Below are 22,586 nucleotides of genomic sequence, written 5' to 3'. Positions count from 1 at the left end.
CGATTATCATGAACAAGGAAATATAATAATAACCAATTTATTATTGCCTCTAGGGCATATTTCCAACAGTCTCCCACTTGCACTAGAGTCAATAATCCAGTTCACATCGATATGTGATTAACACTCAAGGTCACATCCCCATGTGACTAACACCCAAAGAGTTCTGGGTTTGATCATGTTATGCTTGTGAGAGAGGTTTCAGTCAACGGGTCTGCAGCATTCAGATCCGTATGTACTTTGCAAATTTCTATGTCATCTTGTAGATGCAACTACCACGCTACATTTGGAGCCATTTCAAATAACTGTTCTACTTGGAGCTATTCTAAATTGTTGCTCCATTATACGTATCCGGTATCTCTACTCAGAGCTATCCGGATAGGTGTTAAGCTTGCATCGACGTAACTCTTTACGTCGAACTCTTTATCACCTCCATAACCGAGAAACATATCCTTATTCCTCTAAGGATAATTTAGACCGCTATCTGGTGATCTACTCCTAGATCACCTTTGTACCCTCTTGCCAAATATGTGGCAAGGCACACATCAGGTGTGGTACTCAGCATGGCATACCGTATGGAGCCTATGACAAAAGCATAGGGGACGACCTTCGTCCTTCCTCTTTCTTCTGCCGTGGTCGAGCTTTAAGTCTTAACTTCATACCTTACAACTCAGGCAAGAACTCCTTCTTTGACTGATCCATCTTGAACACCTTCAAGATCATGTCAAGGTATGTGCTCATTTGAAAGTACCATTAAGCGTTTTGATCTATCCTTATAGATCTTGATGCTCAATGTTCAAGTAGCTTAATCCAGGCTTTCCATTGAAAAACACTTTCCAAATAACCCTATATGCTTTCCAGGAATTCTACGTCATTTCTGATCAACAATATGTCAACAACATATACTCATCAGAAATTCTATAGTGCTCCCACTCACTTCTTTGGAATTACAAGTTTCTCATAAACTTTGTATACACCCAAAATCTTTGATCATCTCATCAAAGCATACATTCCAACTCCGAGATGCTTACTCCAGTCCTTAGAAGGATTGCTGGAGCTTTGCATACTTGTTAGCATCTTTCAGGATTGACAAAACCTTCTGGTTGTATCACATACAACCTTTCCTCAAGAAAATCGTCGAGGAAACAATGTTTTTGACATCCTATCTGCAAGATTTCATAAATAATGTAGTAATCGCTAATATAATTCCAACAGACTCTTAGCATCGCTACGAGTGAGAAAGTCTCATTGTAGTCAACTCCTTGAACTTGTCGGAAAACATCTTAACGACAAGTCGAGCTTTCTTAATGGTGATACTTACCATCATTGTCCGTCTTCCTTTTAAAATCCATATGTACCTAACAGCCTTACGACCATCAAGTAGTTCTTCCAAAGTCTACACTTTGTTTTCATATATGGATCCTCTCTCGGATTATATGGCCTCGAGCCATTTTGGAATCCAGGCCCACCATCGCACCTCCATAGCTTGTAGGTTCATTGTTGTCTAGCAACATGACTTCCAAGACAGGATTACGTACCATTATGAAGTGTACGCATCCTTGTCATCCCACGAGGTTTGGTAGTGACTTGATCTGAAGTTTCATGATCACTATCATAAGCTTCCACTTCAATTGGTGTAGGTGCCACAGGAACAACTTCCTGTGCCCTGCCAGACACTAGTTGAAGAGACGGTTCAATAACCTCATCAAGTCTCCACCATCCTCCCACTCAATTATTTCGAGAGAAACTTTTCCTCGAGAAAGGACCCGATTCTAGAAACAATCCCTTATTGCTTTCGGATCTGACACAGGAGGTATACCCAACTGTTTTGGGTGTCCTATGAAGATGCATTTATCCACTTTGGGTTCAAGCTTATCAGCTTGAAACTTTTTCACATAAGCGTCGCAACCCCAAACTTTTAAGAAATTGCAGCTTAGGTTTCTCTAAACCATAGTTCATACGGTGTCATCTCATCGGAATTACGTGGTGCCCTATTTAAAGTGAATGTGGTTGTCTCTAATGCCTAACCCATGAACGATAGTGGTAATTCGATAAGGGACATCATGGTACGCACCATATCCAATAGGGTGCAACTATGATGTTCGGACACATCATCACACTATGGTGTTCCAGGCGGTATTAGTTGTGAAACAATTTCCACAATGTCTTAATTCTGTGCCAAACTCGTAATTTAGATATGAATCTCTATGATCATATCATAGACATTTTATCCTCTTGTCACGACGATCTTCAACTTCACTCTGAAATTAATTGAACCTTTCAATAATTTCAGACTCATGATCCATCAAGTATATATACTTTAGCATCTACTCAAATCATCTGTGAAGTAAGAACATAACGATATCCACTATATGCCTCAGCACTCATTGGACTGCACACATCAAAATGTATTACTTCCAACGAGTTGCTTTCTTGTTCCATCTTACTGAAAACGAGGCTTTTCAGTCATCTTGCCCATGTGGTATGATTTGCATGTCTCAAGTGATTCAAAATCAAGTGAGTCCAAACGATCCATCTGTATAGAGTTTCTTCATGCATATCTACCAACAAACATGGTTCGCATGTCTCAATCCTTTCAAAAATGAGTGAGTCCAAAGATCCATCAACATGGAGCTTCTTCATGCATTTTATACCAATATGACTCAAATTGCAGTGCCACATTTGTGTGGTACTATCATTACTATCTTATACCTTTGGCATGAAAATGTGTATCACTACTCGGGATGGTATTATTCAAATAAACAGAGTAACCATTATTCTCCTTAAATGAATAACCGTATCGCGATAGACACAATCCAATCATGTCTATGCTCAACGCAAACACCAAATAACAATTATTTAGGTTTTAATACCAATCTCGATGGTAGAGGGAGCGTACGATATTTGATCAACCTTGGAAATACTTCCAACACATATCGTCATCTCACCTTTTAGCTAGTCTCCGTTTATTCCGTAGCCTTTTGTTTCGAGTTACTAACACTTAGCAACCGAACCGGTATCTAATACCCTGGTGCTACTAGGAGTACTAGTAAAGTACACATTATAATGCATATCCAATATACTTCTGTCGACCTTGCTAGCCTTCTCATCTACCAAGTATCTAGGGTGGTTCTGCTTCAGTGACTGTTCCCCTTATTACAGAAGCACTTAGTCTCGGGCTTGGGTTCAACTTTGGGTTTCTTCACTAGAACAGCAACTAATTTGTTGTTCCATGAAGTATCCCTTTCTTTCCCTTGCCCTTCTTGAAACTAGTGGTTTTACTAACCATCAACGATTGATGCTCCCTTTTGATTTCTACTTTTTGCGGTGTCGCGAATAGCTCAAGGATCATATCTATCCTTGATATGTTATAGATCATCACGAAGCTCTAGTAGCTTGGTGGCAGTGACTTTGGAGAACCATCACTATTTCATCTGGAAGATCAACTCCCACTCGATTCAAGCGATTGTTGTACTCAGACAATCCGAGCACAAGCTCAACAATTGAGCTTTTCTCCCTTAGTTTGTGGGCTAAGAAAATCGTCGGAGGTCTTATACCTCTTGACGTGGGCACGAGCCTGAAATCCCAATTTCAGCCCTCGAAACATCTCATATATTTCGCGACATTTCAAAACGTCTTTGGTGCCTCAATTCTAAACCGTTTAACTGAACTATCACGTAGTTATCAAAATGTGTATGTCAGATGTTCGCAACATCCACAGACGACGTTTGAGGTTCAGCACACTGAGCGGTGCATTAAGGGCATAAGCCTTCTATGAAGCAATGAGGAAAATCCTCAGTTTACGGACCTAGTCCGCATAATTGCTACTATCAACTTTCAACTAAATTTTCTCTAGGAACATATCTAAATAGTAGAACTGAAGCGCGAGCCATGACATAATTTGCGAAGACCTTTTGACTATGTTCAGGATAATTAAGTTCAACTTATGAACTCCAACTTAGATAGACATCCCTCTAGTCATCTAAGTGATTACATGATCCGAGTCAACTAGGCCGTGTCCGATCATCACGTGAGACGGACTAGTCAACATCGGTGAACATCTTCATGTTGATCGTATCTTCTATACGACTCATGTTCGACCTTTTGGTCTTCTGTGTTCAGGCCATGTCTGTACATGCTAGGCTCGTCAAGTCAACCTAAGTGTTTGCATGTGTAAATCTGTCTTACACCCGTTGTATGTGAACGTTGGAATCTATCACACCCGATCATCACGTGGTGCTTCGAAACAATGAACTGTGGCAACGGTGCACAGTTAGGGGGAACACTTTCTTGAAATTATTATGAGGGATCATCTTATTTACTACCGTCGTTCTAAGTAAACAAGATGCAAAAACATGATAAACATCACATGCAATCAAATAATAGTGACATGATATGGCCAATATCATATAGCTCCTTTGATCTCCATCTTGGGGCTCCATGATCATCTTGTCACCGGCATGACACCATGATCTCCATCATCATGATCTCCATCATCGTGTCTCCATGAAGTTGCTCGCCAACTATTACTTCTACTACTATGGCTACCGGTTAGCAATAAAGTAAAGTAATTACATGGTGTTGTTCAATGACACGCAGGTCATACAATAAATTAAGACAACTCCTATGGCTCCTGCCGGCTGTCATACTCATCGCCATGCAAGTCGTGATTCCTATTACAAGAACATGATCATCTCATACATCACATATATCATTCATCACATCCTTTGGCCATATCACATCACATAGCATACCCTACAAAAACAAGTAGACGTCCTCTAATTGTTGTTTGCATGTTTTACGTGGCTGCTATGAGTTTCTAGCAAGAACGTTTCTTACCTACGCAAAAACCACAACATGATATGCCAATTGCTATTTACCCTTCATAAGGACCCTTTTCATCGAATCCGATCCGACTAAAGTGGGAAAGACAGACACCCGCTAGCCACCTTATGAAACTAGTGCATGTCAGTCGGTGGAACCAGTCTCACGTAAGAGTACGTGTAAGGTCGGTCCGGGCCGCTTCATCCCACAATGCCGCCGAATCAAGACTGGACTAGTAACGGTAAGCATATTGAACAAAATCAATGCCCACAACTACTTTGTGTTCTACTCGTGCATAGAAACTACGCATAGACCTGGCTCATGATGCCACTATTGGGGAATGTAGCAGAAATTCAAAATTTTCTACGCATCACCAAGATCAATCTATGGAGTAATCTAGCAACGAGGGAAGGAGAGTGCATCTACATACCCTTATGGATCGCTAAGCGGAAGTGTTCAAGTGAACGGGGTTGATGGAGTCGTACTCGTCGTGATCCAAATCACCGATGATCCTAGTGCCGAACGGACGTCACCTCCGTGTTCAACACACGTACAGCCCGATGACGTCTCCTACGCCTTGATCTAGCAAGGGGAGAAGGAGAGGCTGGGGAAGACTCCATCCAGCAACAGCACGACGGCGTGGTGGTGGTGGAGGAGAGCGGTACTCCAGCAGGGCTTCGCCAAGCACTACGAGAGACGAGGAGGAAGGGAGGTAGGGCTGCGCCAAGAGGGAGAGGATCTCGTGTGTCTTGCAGCCTCCAATACCTCAAGTATATATACGGGAAGGGGAGGGGCTGCGCCCCCACCTAGGGTTCCCTCCCTAGGGGTGGCGGCAGCCCCCAGATCCCATCTGGGTGGCGGCCACAAGGGGGAGACGGGGAGGCGCACCTGGGGTGGGCCTTAGGGCGCATCTGCCCTAGGGTTTGCCCCCCTCCCCTCTTGGAGGCGCCTTGGGCCTTGGTGGGAGGCGCCCCAGCCCACCTAGGGGCTGGTCCCTTCCCACTATTGGCCCATGTAGGCCTCCGGGGCTGGTGGCCCCACCTGGTGGACCCCCGGACCCCTCCGGTGGTCCCGGTACACTACCGGTGATGCCCGGAACACTTCCGGTGGTCAAAACCATACTTCCTATATATCAATCTTTACCTCCGGACCATTCCGGAACTCCTCGTGACGTCCGGGATCTCATCCGGGACTCCGAACAACATTCGGTAACCGCGTACATACTTTCCCTATAACCCTAGCGTCATCGAACCTTAAGTGTGTAGACCCTACGGGTTCGGAAAACATGTAGACATGATCGAGACACCTCTCCAGTCAATAACCAACAGCGGGATCTGGATACCCATGTTGGCTCCCACATGCTCCACGATGATCTCATCGGATGAAGCACGATGTTAAGGACTTAATCAATCCCGTATACAATTCCCTTTGTCTAGCGGTACGATACTTGCCCGAGATTCGATCGTCGGTATCCCGATACCTTGTTCAATATCGTTACCGGCAAGTCTCTTTACTCGTTCCGTAACACATCATCCCGTGATCAACTCCTTGATCACATTGTGCACATTATGATGATGTCCTACCAAGTGGGCCCAGTGATACCTCTCCGTTTACACGGACTGACAAATCCCAGTCTCGATTTGTGCCAACCCAACAGACACTTTCGGAGATACCTGTAGTGTACCTTTATAGCCACCCAGTTATGTTGTGATGTTTGGCACACCCAAAGCACTCCTACGGTATCCGGGAGTTGCACAATCTCATGGTCTAAGGAAATGATACTTGACATTAGAAAAGCTTTAGCATACGAACTACATGATCTTGTGCTAGGCTTAGGATTGGGTCTTGTCCATCACATCATTCTCCTAATGATGTGATCCCGTTATCAACGACATCCAATGTCCATGGTCAGGAAACCGTAACCATCTATTGATCAACGAGCTAGTCAACTAGAGGCTTACTAGGGACATGGTGTTGTCTATGTATCCACACATGTATCTGAGTTTCCTATCAATACAATTCTAGCATGGATAATAAACGATTATCATGAACAAGGAAATATAATAATAACCAATTTTTTATTGCCTCTAGGGCATATTTCCAACAGGTTTGTCATCGGGGTTGTGCATGATGAGAGCATTCTTGTGTGACGAAAATGAAACACGACTAAACTATATGATTTTGTAGGGATGAACTTTCTTTGGCCATGTTATTTTGAGAAGACATAATTGCTTTGTTAGTATGCTTGAAGTATTATCATTTTTCTGTCAATATGAACTTTTGTCTTTAATCTTTCGGATCTGAATATTCATACCACAATTAAGGAGAATCACATTGAAATTATGCCAAGTAGCACTCCACATCAAAAATTCTGTTTTTATCATTTACCTACTCGAGGACGAGCAGGAATTAAGTTTGGGGATGCTGATACGTCTCCAACGTATCTATAATATTTGATTGCTCCATGCTATATTATTTACTGTTTTGAATGTTTATGGGCTTTATTATACACTTTTATATCATTTTGGGACTAACCTATTAACCCAGAGCCCAGTGCCAGTTTCTGTTTTTACCCTGTTTTAGGGTTTCGAAGAAAAGGAAAACCAAACGGAGTCCAATTGACCTGAAACTTCATGGAACTCATTTTTGGAAGGAAAGAAGCCCAGAAGACTTGGAGTGCACGTCGGGGGATCTGCGAGGAGGTCACGAGGCAGGGGGCACGCCCTCCACCCTCGTGAGCCCCTCGTGCCCCCCCCCTGACGTACTTCTTCCGCCTATATATCTCCATATACCCTAAAAACATCCATGAGCACAATAGATCGAGAGTTCCGCCGCCAGAAGCCTCCGTAGCCACCGAAAACCAATCTAGACCCATTCCGGCACCCTGCCGGAGGGGGGAATCCTTCTCCGGTGGCCATCTTCATCATCCCGGTGCTCTCCATGACGAGGAGGGAGTAGTTCTCCCTCGGGGCTAAGGGTATGTACCAGTAGCTATGTGTTTGATCTCTCTCTCTCTCTCTCTTTGTGTTCTTGAGGTGATACGATCTTGATGTATCGCGAGCTTTGCTATTATAGTTGGATCCTATGATGTTTTCTCCCCCCTCTACTCTCTTGTAATGAATTGAGTTTCCCCTTTGAAGTAATCTTATCGGATTGAGTCTTTAAAGATTTGAGAACACTTGATGTATGTCTTGCCGTGCGTATCTGTGGTGACAATGGGATACCACGTGATTCACTTGATGTATGTTTTGGTGATCAACTTGCAGGTTCCGCCCATGAACCTATGCATAGGGGTTGGCACATGTTTTCGTCGTGATTATCCGGTAGAACTTTGGGGCACTCTTTGAGGTTCTATGTGTTGGTTGAATAGATGAATCTGAGATTGTGTGATGCATATCGTATAATCATACCCACGGATACTTGAGGTGACATTGGAGTATCTAGGTGACATTAGGGTTTTGGTTGATTTGTGTCTTAAGGTGTTATTCTAGTATGAACTATAGGGCTGTTTGTGACACTTATAGGAATAGCCCAACGGATTGATTGGAAAGAATAACTTTGAGGTGGTTTCGTACCCTATCATAATCTCTTCGTTCGTTCTCCGCTATTAGTGACTTTGGAGTGACTCTTTGTTGCATGTTGAGGGATAGTTATGTGATCCAATTATGTTAGTATTGTTGAGAGGACTTGCACTAGTGAAAGTATGAACCCTAGGCCTTACTCACTTTTATCATTTGTTACCTTGCTGTTTTTATATTTTCAGATTACAAAAACTATTATCTATTATCCATATTGCACTTGTATCACCATCTCTTCATCGAACTAGTGCACCTATACAATTTACCATTGTATTGGGTGTGTTGGGGACACAAGAGACTCTTTGTTATTTGGTTGCAGGGTTGCTTGACAGAGACCATCTTCATCCTACGCCTCCCACGGATTGATAAACCTTAGGTCATCCACTTGAGGGAAATTTGCTACTGTCCTACAAATAAAAAGAGGCCATAAAAAGGAGAAAAGGCCAAAATAAAAAATATAAAAAATGAGAGAAAAAGAGAGAAGGGACAATGTTACTATCCTTTTACCACACTTGTTCTTCAAAGTAGCACCATGATCTTCATAGTAGAGAGTCTCTATGTTATCACTTTCATATACCAGTGGGAATCTTTCATTATAGAACTTGGCTTGTATATTCCAATGATGGGCTTCCTCAAATTGCCCTAGGTCTTCATGAGCAAGCAAGTTGGATGCACACCCACATAGTTTCTTTTTGAGCTTTCATATACTTATAGCTCTAGTGCATCCGTTGCATGGCAATCCCTACTCACTCACATTGATATCTATTGATGGGCATCTCCATAGCCCGTTGATACGCCTAGTTGATGTGAGACTATCTTCTCCTTTTTGTCTTCTCCACAACCACCATTCTATTCCACCTATAGTGCTATATCCATGGCTCACGCTCATGTATTGCGTGAAGATTGAAAAAGTTTTGAAAAAGTTAGAGTATGAAACAATTGCTTGGCTTGTCATCGGGGTTGTGCATGATTTAAATACTTTGTGCGGTGAAGATAGAGCATAGCCAGACTATATGATTTTGTAGGGATAACTTTCGTTGGCCATGATATTTTGAGAAGACATAATTGCTTTGTTAGTATGCTTGAAGTATTATTATTTTTATGTCAATATAAACTTTTGTCTTGAATCTTTCAAATCTGAATATTCATATCATAATTAAGAAGATTTGAATTGAAATCATGCCAAGTAGCACTCCACATCAAAATTCTCTTTTTATCATTTACCTACTCGAGGACGAGCAGGAATTAAGCTTGGGGATGCCTGATACGTCTCCAACGTATCTATAATTTTTGATTGCTCCATGCTATATTATCTACTGTTTTGGACTATATTGGGCTTTATTTTCCACTTTTATATTATTTTTGGGACTAACCGATTAACTGGAGGCCCAGCCCAGAATTGTTGTTTTTTTGCCTATTTCAGTGTTTCAAAGAAACGGAATATCAAACGGAGTCCAAACGGAATGAAACCTTCGGGAACGTGATTTTCTCACCGAACGTGATCCAGGAGACTTGGACCCTACGCCAAGGCATCAGAGAGGTGGTCATGAGGGTGGGGGGCGTGCCCCCCTACCTTGTGGGCCCCTCGGAGCTCCACCGACGTACTCCTTCCTCCTATATATACCTACGTACCCCCAAACGATCAGAACAGGAGCCAAAAACCTAATTCCACCGCCGCAACTTTCTGTATCCACGAGATTCCATCTTGGGGCCTGTTCCGGAGCTCCGCCGGAGAGGGCCGTCATCACGGAGGGCTTCTACATCATCATAGCCTCTCCGATGAAGTGTGAGTAGTTTACCTCAGACCTTCGGGTCCAAAGTTAGTAGCTAGATGGCTTCTTCTATCTTTTTGGATCTCAATACAAAGTTCTCCCCCTCTCTTGTGGAGATCTATTCAATGTAATCTTCTTTTTGCGGTGTGTTTGTTGAGACCGATGAATTGTGGGTTTATGATCAAGTCTATCTATGAATAATATTTGAATCTTCTCTGAATTCTTTTATGTATGATTGGTTATATTTGCAAGTCTCTTCGAATTATCCGTTTGGTTTGGCCAACTAGATTGGTAGTTCTTGCCATGGGAGAAGTGCTTAGCTTTGGGTTCGATCTTGCGGTGTCCTTTCCCAGTGACAAAAGGGGCAGCAAGGCAGGTATTGCATCGTTGCATCGAGGATAACAATATGGGGTTTATTTCATATTGCATGAATTTATCTCTCTACATCATGTCATCTTGCTTAAGGCGTTACTCTGTTTTTAACTTAATACTCTAGATGCATGCTGGATAGCGGTCGATGAGTGGAGTAATAGTAGTAGATGCAGAATCGTTTCGGTCTACTTGTCACGGACGTGATGCCTATATACATGATCATGCCTAGATATTCTCATAACTATGCTCAATTTTGTCTTGCTCAATAGTAATTTGTTCACCCACCGTAGAATACTTATGCTCTTGAGAGAAGCCACTACTGAAACCTATGGCCCCCGGGTCTATTCTCATCATATCAATCTCCATCACTTTAATCTTGCTTTGCTTTTTATTTTGCCTTTTACTTTTAACTTTGCATCTCTATACCAAAAATACCAAAAATATTATATCTATCAGATCTCACTCTCGTAAGTGACCGTGAAGGGATTGACAACCCCTAATCGCGTTGGTTGCGAGTACCTGTCGTTTTGTGCAGGTACAAGGGACTTGAGCGTGGCCTCCTACTGGATTGATACCTTGGTTCTCAAAAACCGAGGGAAATACTTACGCTACTCTGCTGCATCATCGCTTCCTCTTTGGGGAAATCCAACGCAAGCTGAAGAGGTAGCAAGAAGGATTTTTGGTGCCGTTGCCGGGGAGTCTACGCAAAAAGTCCACATACCAAGTACCCATCACAATCCCTATCTCTCGCATTACATTATTTGCCATTTGCCTCTTGTTTTCCTCTCCCCCACTTCACCCTTGCCGTTTTATTCGCCCCCTCTCTCTATCCTCCCTCTCTTTTGCCCGTTTGCTCTTGTTTGCTCGTGTGCTAGTTTGCTTGCTTGTCGTTATGTCTGAAATTGGGGAAGTTATTGCCAATATGGGCTATAACTGAAGGAAATATGCCCTAGAGGCAATAATAAAGTTATTATTTATTTCCTTATATCATGATAAATGTTTATTATTCATGCTAGAATTGTATTAACCGGAAACATAATACATGTGTGAATACATAGACAAACAGAGTGTCACTAGTGTGCCTCTACTTGACTAGCTCGTTGATCAAAGATGGTTATGTTTCCTAACCATAGACATGAGTTGTCATTTGATTAACGGGATCACATCATTAGGAGAATGATGTGATTGACTTGACCCATTCCGTTAGCATAGCACTTGATCGTTTAGTTTGTTGCTATTGCTTTCTTCATGACTTATACATGTTCCTATGACTATGAGATTATGCAACTCCCGTTTACCGGAGGAACACTTTGTGTGCTACCAAATGTCACAACGTAACTGGGTGATTATAAAGGTGCTCTACAGGTGTCTCCGAAGGTACTTGTTGGGTTGGCGTATTTCGAGATTAGGATTTGTCACTCCGATTGTCGGAGAGGTATCTCTGGGCCCTCTCGGTAATGCACATCACTTAAGCCTTGCAAGCATTGCAACTAATGAGTTAGTTGCGGGATGATGTATTACGGAACGAGTAAAGAGACTTGTCGGTAACGAGATTGAACTAGGTATTGAAATACCGACGATCGAATCTCGGGCAAGTAACATACATATGACAAAGGGAACAACGTATGTTGTTATGCGGTCTGACCGATAAAGATCTTCATAGAATATGTAGGAGCCAATATGGGCATCCAGGTCCCGCTATTGGTTATTGACCAGAGAGGTGTCTCGGTCATGTCTACATAGTTCTCGAACCCGTAGGGTCCGCACGCTTAACGTTCGTTGACGATATAGTATTATATGAGTTATGTATGTTGGTGACCGAATGTTGTTCGGAGTCCCGGATGAGATCATGGACATGACGAGGAGCTCCGGAATGGTCCGGAGGTAAAGATTCATATATTGGTTGATATGGTTTGGCCAAGGGGTCAGGCCCATGGGGCTATAAGTCGGTGCAAAAGGAGTTTTGCGGAGGCCAGGGGGCCAAACACCGGAGACCCTGGCGTCTGGCCCTGGGCCAGACGCCGAGGCCCATGGCGTTTGGGCCAGACGCCAAGGATTGTGGCGTTTGGTCCTGGAGTCTGAGTGGGACTCTTGCCTTTCGGGCAAAACCGACTTTGAGGAGGCTTTTGCTCCAAGTTTCGACCCCAGGGCTCAACATATAAATAGAGGGGCAGGGCTAGCACCAAAGACACATCAAGAAACACCAAGCCGTGTGCCGGCAACCCCGTCTCCTCTAGTTTATCCTCCGTCCTAGTTTTCATAGTGCTTAGGCGAAGCCCTGCGGAGATTGTTCTTCACCAACACCGTCACCATGCCGTCGTGCTGTCGGAACTCATCTACTACTTCGCCCCTCTTGCTGGATCGAGAAGGCGAGGACATCACCGAGCCGAACGTGTGCAGAACTCGGAGGTGCCGTGCTTTCGGTACTTGGATCGGTCGGATCGTGAAGACGTACGACTACATCAACCGCGTTGATATAACGCTTCCGCGAACGGTCTAAGAGGGTACGTAGACAACACTCTTCCCTCTCATTGCTATGCATCACCATGATCTTGTGTGTGCGTAGGAAATTTTTGAAATTACTACGTTCCCCAACAATAACAATATCATGGAAAATTCTGATGCTCCTGCTGAAGAACCCCCTACCTACCATACAAAAAGATTTCGAATCGGCAGTGGTAATATTATTGGAAAAGGAGTTATTCAAGATTTCTTTACTTGTGCTGGTGCTTTGCCCTCTATGGGCGGTTCTATTCTCCATAGAACTAGTAGTCTTGCGGACGCTATTGCCATGCTTATCGTTGAACTTGAAAGGCAATTTATGCATATGCACCCATCTATACAAAGAGTTTTCCTAGAATTTTCTAATATCGAGCATTCCTCTGTTAAGCATGCCGCTACTATCTTTTTGGCTCATGAATTCAGATTTATAATAAAATAAGCCAAAGAAATCTTTGCGCACTATAGGGTGGATGCTGGCCGTCCTCCCATAGAATCTATCCTCTTCGATCAAGAAGAAATTGTGCGCTTTCAATCTCTTGACTATGTTGCTTTTAATGAAAACCTCAGAAAAAGGTGCCAATCAATATTTTAGTTGATAGAATCTCTGAACTTAATGATGATTTGGCTATTCGAAATAATGAGCTAGGATGCTCTCTTGAGTTTAGGCTCACAAGGTTCTGTCAAAAGAATGCTTATAATGATGAATTGGTTGTACAATACGAAGGGCCGAAAGAGGAACCTATACCTCCTAAAATTGATCTTGGGGACTTCTGTCCTATTAAATTTAGCCCTTTTGATTACTTTTGCCTGCCTCAAAAAAAACTTGCTGCTGAACGTAGAGAATATGAAATGAGTTTCACCGATCTATCTTATTACTACGGCAATACCTAGATCTATCCTCGCTTTTATGCCTAACTAGGGGCGTTAAACGATAGTGCTTGTTGGGAGGCAACCCAATTTTATTTTTATTCCTTGCCTTTTGCTCCTGTTTAGTAATAAATAAATTATTTAGCCTCTGTTTTGGTTGTGTTTTTTGTGTTTAATTAGTGTTTGTGCCAAGTAGAACCGTTGGGAAGACTTGGGGAAAGTCTTGTTGAACTTGCTGTAAAAACAGAAATTTGAGCGCTCACGAGAACTGCTGTCATTTTTATTTGAAGAGTGATATTTAGTTAATTATTTTTTCAGATGATTAATAGATAAATTCCTCACGTCCAGAAATTTATTTTAGAATTTTTGGGGTTCCAGATCTTGCACTAGCTACAGATTACTACAGACTGTTCTGTTTTTGACAGATTCTGTTTTTCATGTGTTGTTTGCTTATTTTGATGAATCTATGGTTAGTAAAATAGTTTATAATCCATAGAGAAGTTGTAATACAGTAGTTTTAACACCAATATAAATAAAGAATGAGTTCATTACAGTACCTTGAAGCGGTCTTTTGTTTTCTTTCGCTAACGGAGCTCACGAGTTTTCTACTTTAAGTTTTGTGTTGTGAAGTTTTCAAGTTTTGGGTGAATTCTTGTGATGGATTATGGAACAAGGAGTGGCAAGAGCCTAAGCTTGGGGATGACCATGGCACCCCCAATATAATCCAAGGACACCAAAAAGTCAAAGCTTGGGGATGCCCCGGAAGGCATCCCCTCTTTCGTCCACTTCCATCGGTAATTTACTTGGAGCTATATTTTTATTCACCAACATGATATGTGTTTTGCTTGGAGCGTCTTGTACTATTTGTGTCTTTGTGTTTTAGTATGCCACAATCATCCTTGCTGTACACACCTTTTGAGAGAGCCATACATGAACTAAAATTTGATAGAATACTCTATGTGCTTCACTTATATCTTTTGAGCATTATAATTTTGCTCTATGTGCTTCACTTATATCTTTTTGAGCTAAGTAGTTTTGCTCTATGTGCTTCACTTATATCTTTTTGAGCTATGTAGTTTTGCTCTATGTGCTTCACTTATATCTTTTGAGCGTTATAATTTTGCTCTATGTGCTTCACTTAGATCTTTTAGAGCACGGTGGTGGATTTGTTTTAAAGAAACTATTGATCTCTCATGCTTCACTTAAATTATTTTGAGAGTCTCTTAATAGCATGGTAATTTGCTTAATAATAATATGCTTGGTATTCAAGATTTGTGAAACTTTCTTTTGAGTGTGTTGAATACTAAGAAAAGATTGAAGCATGATAATTGTTTTGAGATATGGAGGTGATAATATTAGAGTCATGCTAGTTGAGTAGTTGTGAATTTAAAGAATACTTGTGTTAAAGTTTGTGATTCCCGTAGCATGCACGTATGGTGAACCGTTATGTGATGAAGTCGGAGCATGATTTATTTATTGATTGCCTTCCTTATGAGTGGCAGTTGGGGACGAGCGATGGTCTTTTCCTACCAATCTATCCCCCTAGGAGCATGCGCGTAATACTTTGCTTTGATAACTTCTAGATTTTTGCAATAAGTATATGAGTTCTTTATGACTAATGTTGAGTCCATGGATTATACGCACTCTCACCCTTCCACCTTTGCTAGCCTCTCTAATACCGCACACTTTTCGCCGGTATCATACACCTACCATATACCTTCCTCAAAACAGCCACCATACCTACCTATCATGGCATTTCCATAGCCATTCCGAGATATATTGCCATGCAATTTTCCACCATTCCGTTCATGACACATTCATCATTGTCATATTGCATATCCCGGTACACCACCGGAGGCATTCATATAGAGTCATATTTTGGTCTAAGTATCGAGTTGTAATTGTTGAGTTGTAAGAAAAATAAAAGTGTGATGATCATCATTATTAGAGCATTGTCCCAAGTGAGGAAAGAATGATGGAGACTATGATTCCCCCATAAGTCGGAATGAGACTCCGGACAAAAAATAAATAAAAGAGGCCAAAGAAGCCCAAATAAAAAGAGGCCATAAAAAAGGAGAAAAGGCCCAAATAAAAAAATATAAAAAATGAGAGAAAAAGAGAGAAGGGACAATGTTACTATCCTTTTACCACACTTGTTCTTCAAAGTAGCACCATGATCTTCATAGTAGAGAGTCTCTATGTTATCACTTTCATATACCAGTGGGAATCTTTCATTATAGAACTTGGCTTGTATATTCCAATGACGGGCTTCCTCAAATTGCCCTAGGTCTTCATGAGCAAGCAAGTTGGATGCACACCCACTTAGTTTCTTTTTGAGCTTTCATATACTTATAGCTCTAGTGCATCCATTGCATGGCAATCCCTACTCACTCACATTGATATCTATTGATGGGCATCTCCATAGCCTGTTGATACGCCTAGTTGATGTGAGACTATCTTCTCCTTTTTGTCTTCTCCACAACCACCATTCTATTCCACCTATAGTGCTATATCCATGGCTCACGCTCATGTATTGTGTGAAGATTGAAAAAGTTTTGAAAAAGTTAGAGTATGAAACAATTGCTTGGCTTGTCATCGGGGTTGTGCATGATTTAAATACTTTGTGTGGTGAAGATAGAGCATAGCCAGACTATATGATTTTGTAGGGATAACTTTCTTTGGCCATGATATTTTGAGAAGACATAATTGCTTTGTTAGTATGCTTGAAGTATTATTATTTTTATGTCAATATAAACTTTTGTCTTGAATATTTCGAATCTGAATATTCATATCACAATTAAGAAGATTTGCATTGAAATCATGCCAAGTAGCACTCCGCATCAAAAATTCTCTTTTTATCATTTACCTACTCGAGGACGAGCAGGAATTAAGCTTGGGGATGCCTGATACGTCTCCAACGTATCTATAATTTTTGATTGCTCCATGCTATATTATCTACTGTTTTGGACTATATTGGGCTTTATTTTCCACTTTTATATTATTTTTGGGACTAATCTATTAACTGGAGGCCCAGCCCAGAATTGTTGTTTTTTTGCCTATTTCAGTGTTTCGAAGAAACAGAATATCAAACGGAGTCCAAACGGAATGAAACCTTCGGGAACGTGATTTTCTCACCGAACGTGATCCAGGAGACTTGGACCCTATGCCAAGGCATCAGAGAGGTGGTCACGAGGGTGGGGGGCGCGCCCCCTGCCTTGTGGCCCCCTCGGAGCTCCACCGACGTACTCCTTCCTCCTATATATACCTATCTACCCCCAAACGATCAGAAAAGGAGCCAAAAACCTAATTCCACCGCCGCAACTTTCTGTATCCATGAGATCCCATCTTGGGGCCTGTTCCGGAGCTCCACCGAAGAGGTCCGTCATCACAGAGGGCTTCTACATCATCATAGCCTCTCCGATGAAGTGTGAGTAGTTTACCTCAGACCTTCGGGTCCATAGTTAGTAGCTAGATGGCTTCTTCTCTCTTTTTGGATCTCAATACAAAGTTCTCCCCCTCTCTTGTGGAGATCTATTCGATGTAATCTTCTTTTTGCGGTGTGTTTGTTGAGATCGATGAATTGTGGGTTTATGATCAAGTCTATCTATGAATAATATTTGAATCTTCTCTGAATTCTTTTATGTATGATTGGTTATCTTTGCAAGTCTCTTCGAATTATCCGTTTGGTTTGGCCAACTAGATTGGTAGTTCTTGCCATGGGAGAAGTGCTTAGCTTTGGGTTCGATCTTGCGGTGTCCTTTCCCAGTGATAGAAGGGGCAACAAGGCACGTATTGCATCGTTGCCATCGAGGATAACAAGATGAGGTTTATTTCATATTGCATGAATTTATCTCTCTACATCATGTCATCTTGCTTAAGGCGTTACTCTGTTTTTAACTTAATACTCTAGATGCATGCTGGATAGCGGTCGATGAGTGGAGTAATAGTAGTAGATGCAGACTCGTTTCGGTCTACTTGTCACGAACATGATGCCTATATACATGATCATGCCTAGATATTCTCATAACTATGCTCAATTCTGTCAATTGCTCAACAGTAATTTGTTCACCCACCGTAGAATACTTATGCTCTTGAGAGTAGCCACTAGTGAAACCTATGGCCCCCGGGTCTATTCTCATCATATCAATCTCCATCACTTTAATCTTGCTTTGCTTTTTATTTTGCCTTTTACTTTTCACTTTGCATCTCTATACCAAAAATACCAAAAATATTATATCTATCAGATCTCACTCTCGTAAGTGACCGTGAAGGGATTGACAACCCCTAATTGATGGTTGCGAGTAGCTATCATTTTGTGCAGGTACGAGGGAGTTGAGCGTGGCCTCCTACTGGATTGATACCTTGGTTCTCAAAAACTGAGAGAAATACTTATGCTACTCTGCTGCATCATTCCTTCATCTTCGGGGAAATCCAACGCAAGCTCAAGAGGTAGCAACGTTCTTCTCGAAAACCTTCTTCACTGGGTCCCAACGGTGCCAGGCCCTGAGGACGTCATGCTCCTGTGGGACAGTGAACTCCGCCAAGGGGTTTGGGATGCCCAGACTCGTGGTTTCCGCGTCCTCCTTGGCCCATATGGACCTCTTCCCGCCGTAACCACGGCTTCCGAGTTGGTGGCACCCAATGTTCTTCTGTTGAAGCCCCTTCATGTACTCTGATTTTTTTGGCATCTTCGGCCTCGCAAGCCGCCTTGAATATTTCAAAGTGCTCTGCCGTGATTATCGGATTATCCTTTACAATCTCGGAGTAGGGTTCCTTTTCGTTGAAGATCCGATATTTCACCCTTGCTTTCCAGGCAGCCGACGTGTCGCTAAACTTGCTCATGGCGTGTTTGTTTATCTTCTTCATTGCCAGGTCCTTATCTGGATCTTCATAATCCTTTTCATTCCGTCCCGGGAACAAGAATATCTGGTGCGGCTTCTTTAGGAGGGAGGGCCTCATGTTATCTAACTTGTTTAGTTTCTCGTCGTTGATGGTGGCGGTTGTCCGTATGATGCAGCCAATTTGATTGCTGTAGCACACGCGCGCTTCCTCGGGCGCGTTTGGCTCCAAATTGCCGTCGTCCACCTCTGTGACCACCAGTCTAGTAGTCCTGAGCTTGTTAGGAAGCCATCACCTCTTTGCTTTCGGTTCTATACCAGCTCCGCTCCCGAGGTAGCGCCGGTCTCAGTCTCAGCGCCGGTCTCGATGCCGGTCTGAGTCTCAGCGCCGGTCTGCGTGTCGGTCTCAGTCCCCGATGCGACCGGTGGGCCCGGCAACAACATCGGTTGATCATCGGCAAGGCTCAAAAATTCGTCTGCCGCCAAGTAGACGTCGTCGCAATCACCAGAACCATGTCCTTCATCGTTGCTAGCCATGTTTCCTACGATTAAATCTAGTAAATTAATTCTAGACCTAATAAAATGAATAATGACATACAAAGGCCTATGTTTTGCAGGAACATTGACTCCTTCCTGGTGCGGCAAATCCCGGGCACTCAATATGTCCTAGTTTGTAGCACAAGTCATGCCGAAATTCACGAAAAATTTCGGCATGACCTTTGCTAAAAAGTGGACAAATCGAGAACCTGAAATTTGCCGGAACGGAAATGAATCAACATTCCGGCAAAACATAGGCCACTCAGCTTCATTCCCTGGAAACAACAAAAGGCCACTTGGGCACAATCGAAACATGGGCAAACACAATTGAGGAATTTGCATATATCCTGACCACTTCAAATTTGCATGTCCTAGCGTTTGACACTTCAAGAAAATCTACACAAATCTCATGCTCTCTCAAACTCAATTCAAAAACCAAATGTAGATTATATTTAGTTAACTACTGAACTAAACTTGACTCTAAACTAAACCCTACTGCCCTAATTAACATCTAGTTAAACAAACTCAACTCAAAAACTAAACCCTACTGAACTAATTAACATCTACATTATCTACTACTTAACATCGTCTATTATTACCCTAACTAAAAAACATCAACATTATCTACTACTTAACATTAACATCTATTAACTAAAAAGGATGGGGGAGGCTCACAAAGAGGGGAGATGCGGTGGCGGGGAGGTGCTCGGCGACGGAGGTAGGGGCGGCATGGGCGGGCTCAGGATCTGGACACGGCGGTCCTGGGGCTCGGGGGCGGTGAGGTCGAGGGCGGCGACGGTGAGGTCGAGGGCGTCCCGAGAGGCGGCGGCGGTGAGGCTGGGCGGCCTCGGGCCGCGGCCATGAGGATGAGCGTGGCGTCGACGCCGACAAGAGACGGCGGCGAAGTGAGGGAGACGCCGAAGTGGGGGAGACAGCGGCGAAGTGGGGCGAGGGATCAATTTGGGGGAGAAGTGGTGGCCGGGGGAAACCGTTTTTGGTTAAGTCAAAAGTAACGGTAGCGCGTTACAGAAAACGCGCTATAGCTAAGTTAGCTATAACGCATTTCAGAAAGCGCGCTACTGCTATGTCTTCATCAATTTCCCCTTTTTCATTTATTTTTCTTTACATTTTATATTTTTCCTTTCTCCTTTTTCTATTTCTTTCATTTTCATTTACTTCTCTATTCATTTTTCATTTTATTTTCTTTTCGTTAGCAGTAGCGATTTAAGCATAAACGCGCTGCTATAAGTTTATTAGCGGTAGCGCGGTTTTTGGAAGATCGCTACTACTATGTGTAGCCCATCGGCTAAGTGATTGGAATTTAAGTAGTAGCGAGTTTTTGGTGAGACGCGCTAATGATATATGTCCATTTGCAGCGTGCTTATTTTGCACGCGCTACTGCTGTCTAGCAGTAGCGTGCTCTTTTAACAAGCGCTACTGCTAAAGTTCCGTGTATAACCTTTTCCCTAGTAGTGGGAAATAGACCCGGGGGCCGTAGTTTTCACTAGTGTCTTCTCTCAAGAAAATATCATACAGTGGGTAAACAAATTACTGTTGGGCAATTGATAGAAAAGCGAATAATCATGATGATATCCAAGGCAATGATCATGTATATAGGCATCACGTCCAAAATTAGTAGATGCTACCCCTTGAGCATGCGTTGGTTTTCCCTTGAAGAGGAAAGGGTGATGCAGCAAAGTAGCATAAGTATTTCCCTCAGTTTTTGAGAACCAAGGTATCAATCCAGTAGGAGACAACGCACAAGTCACCTAGTACCTGCACAAACAATCAAGAACCTTGCAACCAACGTGATAAAGGGGTTGTCAATCCCTTTACGGTCACTCGCAAAAGTGAGATCTGATAAAGATAGTAAAGTAAATATTTTTGGTATTTTTGTTGTATAGATTGCAAAATAGTAAATGGGATGCGATGTAAATAAAAGAGATGCAATATAATAAGAAATAGACCACGGGGGTCATAGGTTTCACTAGTGGCTTCTCTCAAGATAGCATGTATTACGGTCGGTGAGCAAATTACTGCCGAGTAATTGATAGAAAAGTGCATAGTTATGAGAATCTAAGGCAATGATCATGAATATAGGCATCACATCCATGTCAAGTAGATCAAAACGATTCTGCATCTACTACTATTACTCCACACATCGACCGCTATCCAGCATGCATCTAGAGTATTAAGTTCATAAGAACAGAGTAATGCTTTAAGCAAGATGACATGATGTAGAGGGATAAACTCAAACAATATGATATAAACCCCATATTTTCATCCTCGATGGCAACAATACAATACGTGCCTTGCTGCCCTACTACCACTGGGAAAGGACACCGCAAGATTGAACCCAAAGCTAAGCACTTCTCCCACTGCAAGAAAGATCAATCTAGTAGGCCAAACTAAACCGATAATTCGAAGAGACTCACAAATATATCAAATCATGCATATAAGAATTCAGAGAAGAACCAAATAATATTCATAGATAATCTTGTTCATAAATCCACAATTCATCGGATCTCGGCAAACACATCGCAAAAGAGTATTACATCGAATAGATCTCCAAGAACATCAAGGAAAACTTTGTATTGAGAATCGAAGAGAGAAGAAGCCATCTAGCTAATAACTATGGACCCGAAGGTCTGTGGTAAACTACTAACGCTTCATGGGAGAGGCTATGGTGTTGATGTAGAAGCCCTCCATGATCGATTCCCCCTCCGGCAGATCGCCGGAAGAGGCCCCAAGATGGGATCTCATGGGTACAGAAGGTTGCGACGGTGGAAAAGTGGTTTAGTGGCTCTCTGCGATCGATCTAGGGTATAAGAGTATATATAGGCGGAAGAAGTACATCGGTGGAGCTACGAGGGGCCCACGAGGGTGGGGGCGCGCCTACCCCCTAGGCGCACCCTCCTGCCTCGTGGCCGCCTCGTGGTGTTCCAGACTTCAACTCCAAGTCTTCTGGTTTGCTTTTGGTCCAAGAAAGATCACCACGAAGGTTTCATTCCGTTTGGATTCCGTTTGGTATTCCTTTTCTGCGACACTCTAAAATAGGAAAAAAAACAGAAACTGGCACTAGGCCTCTGGTTAATAGGTTAGTCCCAAAAATAATATAAAAGAGCATATTAAAGCCCATTAAACATCCAAAACAGATAATATAGTAGCATGGAACAATAAAAAAATATAGATACATTGGAGATGTATCAGTAGATCGGAACGATTCTGCATCTATGATGCGGCTTGAAACTACGTCGGTATTTCCCCAAAGAGGAAGGGATGATGCAGTACAACTACGG

This window comes from Triticum aestivum, chromosome 3A (assembly GCF_018294505.1).
Source record: "Triticum aestivum cultivar Chinese Spring chromosome 3A, IWGSC CS RefSeq v2.1, whole genome shotgun sequence".
Taxonomy (NCBI): domain Eukaryota; kingdom Viridiplantae; phylum Streptophyta; class Magnoliopsida; order Poales; family Poaceae; genus Triticum; species Triticum aestivum.
This window is presented reverse-complemented; position numbering follows the sequence as displayed.